We start from the raw sequence: 4,705 nt of genomic DNA, 5'->3' as shown, positions 1-4,705 counted from the left end.
AACCATTCGACAACTGGAGCAAGCAATAATTCAATGGGTTTCTAGGCGATCAAATACACAAGGATCGGCCACAGCCCCATGTGAACAGTCTAACGAAGAGCGTAGCATGAAGGAGATACCAGAAACTCCAGTGGACAAGACAGAGCATGAATTCGTACTAGAACAAGTAGAAGAAGCTGTCATTGTTCAAGAAGAAGAGTTGGTTGAAGATCTAGGAGACGCTGAACCTCCATGGGAATCCAGAACTGAGGAGAACTCCGTCAAGGACGCTACAGTTAATGCTAAGGAGGATATTGTACAATCTCCAAGGCAAGTTGTTTATGAAGAATCAGACGGAATAACCCAGGACACAAATTCCCTTGATGATGATAGTCACAAGTCAAATTCTCTTAGTAATGAACTGGCATCCGCAAGTGAATTCTCTGAGGTCGAAGAATCTTTCCCAAGTGAATATGAAGACGATGCGGAGGTAGATTTCTCTCAACCTCCAATCTATGACTCAAGTGATGAGGAAGACATAGAAGACTTTGACCAGGACACAGATACAATTGTAGAACCTTGCAAGGAAGTGGAGGAATTCACAGAAGAGCACAAGGGAGTAGAACTTACAGAACCACCGGAAACACCTATCCCAAGGCCATTACCACCTAATACAAGCTTTAAGTGGGTACAATCCTTAACCTATAACTTTACTTATTCACTTGAATATGGTTTGCTTGAAACAGATGGCCAGCTTAGAGCTCTTTGCGGCTTTAAGAGTAAGAGGGAAATGGCTTGTACTCAGAGTTGGTGCACAAGGTTCAATAAGGTTCCACGCTTCACCTCGAAGTACACGGATTGGTATCATGCTCAATTACATGGATCACAGAGAACGTTTGGTCACCATGGTGAGATTCTACTCTTTAAACCGCCTGGATAGAGACATGTAGATCAAGACGGAGGCGGATTTAAAAGCAAGGCTTGGGATCCTGGAGTTTATTCTGACGTTTGTCACCCCGGGAGCCTAACAATCTGTTTGAAGCTGTTCAGAAGCTTTGCATGCCTAGTTTGGGATCCCGGAGGCTATTGGCATTCCAAGCACTGGTGGAGATTTTTGGACGAATTTAAACATAAGCCGCCCTAGCAGGAAGCTCCTCCAATGTCCAACTTAAGGACTTTAACTAAAAGTTCTAGGTGGGAGACAACCCTCCATGGTACGGTCGCTTCTTTTTCAATTTAATTCTTGTTAATTGCTTTCATTTTTATTTTCTTTTCATTTTACTTTATTGAACCTGGAATCATGCTGATGCCAGGGCATCTTGGCCAGTTTCACTGACCTTTTCTTTACTGTTTTTAGGCTAGTTTCATGCATTTCTTTAGGAAATAAGCTAGTTTTGGGTAGATATTCACTTATGCCTTGATTCAAGCATACATTGTGCATTTTACATAATTTCATGAGGATTTTGCATATGTTTAGTGTCAAATATTATTTTGCATTACTCAAGACTTGGACTAGAGCTTTGATGCACTTTATTGCTTGATTTCAGGAACAAAAGGAAGCAAGAAAAGGAGAGGTAACTTGCAAGGTTAATGAGAAAAGTGATTGCCAATAACACTCTCAAAAAAGCCATCAATGCCCACGTTAGAGAGTCACGTTAAGTTAACGTGAACTCTAACGTGGAGAAGAGAAGTTGAGCCAACATTAATGACACTTAACATTGTCACTAACGTTGGCAATTACTCATAAGTGGCCACGTTAGAAGCCACGTTAACCTAGTTAACGTGGCCTCTAACGTTAAGGGGGGAAGAGAAGCCAACGTTAGTGACACTCAACATTGTCACTAACGTTGGCCTATGGTGCAAAGTACCATGTTAACTCCTATGTTAACTTGGTTAACGTGGGAACTAACGTAAGGGATGAAGAGTTGTCGACAACATTAGTGACACTCAACATTGTCACTAACGTTGAAGCAACCACACAACCCCCAAGAGTCACGTTAACTTCCACGTTAACTTGGTTAACGTGGAAGCTAACGATGAGGAATGAAGGATGAGCCAACGTTAGTGACACTCAACATTGTCACTAACGTTGAAGTAACCACACAACCCCCAAGAGTCACGTTAACTTCCACGTTAACTTGGTTAACATGGAAGCTAGCGATGAGGAATGAAGGATGAGCCAACGTTAGTGACACTCAACATTGTCACTAACGTTGGGATGGCTAAAGATGGCCACGTTAGAAGCCACGTTAACCTAGTTAATGTGGACTCTAACGTGAGACCTAGGCGCACATTGGAACGTTAGTGACAATGTTGAATGTCACTAACGTTCTCGAAGGATGGCAAGGGCCACGTTAGAAGCCACGTTAACCTAGTTAACGTGGGCTTTAACGTGAAGCAAGAAGGGGCACACTGGAACATTAGTGACAATGTTGAGTGTCACTAACGTTCTCGAAGGTTAACAAGGCAACGTTAAAAGCCACGTTAACCTAGTTAACATGGGTTTTAACGTGAGGCAAAGGGGTGCATTGGAACGTTAGTGACAATGTTAAGTGTCACTAACGTTCTCGAACTTATATTCTCACTAAATATTAACACCCCTAACGTCCTGAACTAAAGTTTCCGCCCACTTCGCACTTTCTCTCTGCAAGTAAAGCCAAGCCCAAATAAAGAAAGGAACTGCTTCAAACTCAAGATCCAAAGGCCCAAGACTTGAAGAATCACACTAGAAGCTGAGAAGAGTAGTATATATAGGAGTAGCGTTGAATTGAGAAGAAGTTTTGGAGGCTGGGAAAAAAGAGAACTACTCTCTGTATTTTACTTTCTTTGCAATTTCTAGTTTTATGATGTATTCTCCATCTTTGTTTTCATTTTCAAGAGCTATGAACAACTAAACCCCTTTCATTGGGTTAGGGAGCTCTGTTGTAATTTAATGGATCAATACTAATTTTCATTATTCTTCTTCTATCTTTCCTCTTGATTTTACTTGAAAGCTTTCGATCTTCATCCAATTGAGTAGTTATCTTGGAAGAGAAGCTATTCAAACTTGGATCTCTTTTGAACCTTGAAAGAGGAATGAAGAGATCAAGCTAGAAATGTTTTCTCATGTTGGACCAAATTAGGTTTGGATGGGTATGTGACTATAACCCTCTCAATACTTGATTTGGGAAATGCATGTGGTATAATCAGTGACCATACTTCATCTCTTCTCATGAGCAATTGACCAAGGAATTGGCTATTGATCAAGATTTGAGAGATTGAATTGCAAGAAATTGTAATTCAATCACTTAAGATTGCCAAGGAGATCAATGAGTGCATTGATTGAGGAAGAGATGAAAATGAACTTAATCTGGAGAATTGCAACATCTTCTAAGCCCAATGAACTCCCCATCTCTGATCTTACCCATTCTCTTTAATTTCTGCCATTTACTTTTATGAGCAAATCCCCTATTCCCATTTACAATTCTGCAATTTATTTTCAGTCATTTACTTCCAGTCCTTTAATTCTAGCATTTACTTTTCTGTTTTTTACATTCCCGCCATTTTATTCTCTGCAACTCTCAACCCAAATTCTGGATTCGCTCAACTAGAACATTCTTCTAATTAAAGTTGCTTGATCAATCAATCCCTGTGGGATTCGACCTCACTCTATTGTGAGTTTTTACTTGACGACAACTTCGGTACACTTGTCGAAGGGAGATTTGTTGAGAGACAAGTTTTCCGTGCATCAAGTTTATGGTGCCGTTGCCGGGGATTGATTGTGCATCAACAATGATTAAATTGGAAGATCACTAGATTGAGCATTTTTATTTTGTGAATTTCATTTTTCTGTTTGAGTGATTTACTTTTTGATTTAGTTAAACTTCTTCCCTTCCCCCTCTACTCTTTTATTTTTCTTTGTTATTTTCAATTCTGTTTGCTAACCCACTAACTGTTTGATATATTGCATCACCCACAACTAACAGCAATTCTGACACAAATACTGTCTGCACCTATTTTCTTTGCTTGTACTTGTTGGTTGTATGACAGGGAGAAGAAGCGGGGCTTCAACTTCCTTTGATTCTGAACCTGAGAGAACCTTCCTTAGACTAAGGAGGGAGGCAAAAGAAAAACATGTAGTTGGTGCTGAAGAAGAGGAGGAACACTTTGAGGAATACTTTGAACCTAACATGGAAGAAAACATGGAAAATCATCATGAAGAAGAGACTCACAACCATGCCAGAGGAGGTGGAGCAAATCATGCTGGGGAGGATAGAAGAGTTTTGGGCTCTTACATCAATCCAAACCCAGGCAATTGTGGAAGTAGCATCCAAAAGCCAACAATCCATGCCAACAACTTTGAACTTAAACCACAGCTCATCACCCTTGTTCAGAACAACTGTTCATTTGGAGGAGGTGGTCAAGAAGACCCCAATCAACATTTGACCACCTTCCTGAGAATATGTGACACAGTGAAATCTAATGGTGTTCATCCTGACGCCTATAGACTGCTCTTATTTCCCTTCTCACTCAGGGACAAGGCAGCCAAGTGGCTGGAATCCTTTCAAAGGGAGAGCTTGACAACTTGGGAGGATATGGTGAATAAATTCTTAGCAAGATTCTACCCTCCTCAACAAATCAATAGGCTGAGAGCTGAGGTTCAAACTTTTAGGCAACAAGATGGTGAGACTCTGTATGAAGCATGGGAGAGGTTCAAGGACTTAACAAGGAGGTGTCCACCTGACAT

At 40.8% G+C, this 4,705-nt stretch overlaps 1 non-coding gene across 1 annotated transcript; it reads right to left on the bottom strand.

The window, feature by feature from the left end:
• Nucleotides 1-4,601: 4,601 nt before the first annotated feature.
• On the bottom strand, nucleotides 4,602-4,705 carry LOC112773376 (small nucleolar RNA R71). The gene has a single exon (XR_003187929.1). It is a non-coding gene; the product is annotated as a small nucleolar RNA R71 (small nucleolar RNA).

Source organism: Arachis hypogaea, chromosome 18, assembly GCF_003086295.3.
Source record: "Arachis hypogaea cultivar Tifrunner chromosome 18, arahy.Tifrunner.gnm2.J5K5, whole genome shotgun sequence".
NCBI lineage: Eukaryota > Viridiplantae > Streptophyta > Magnoliopsida > Fabales > Fabaceae > Arachis > Arachis hypogaea.
This window is presented reverse-complemented; position numbering and strand designations above follow the sequence as displayed.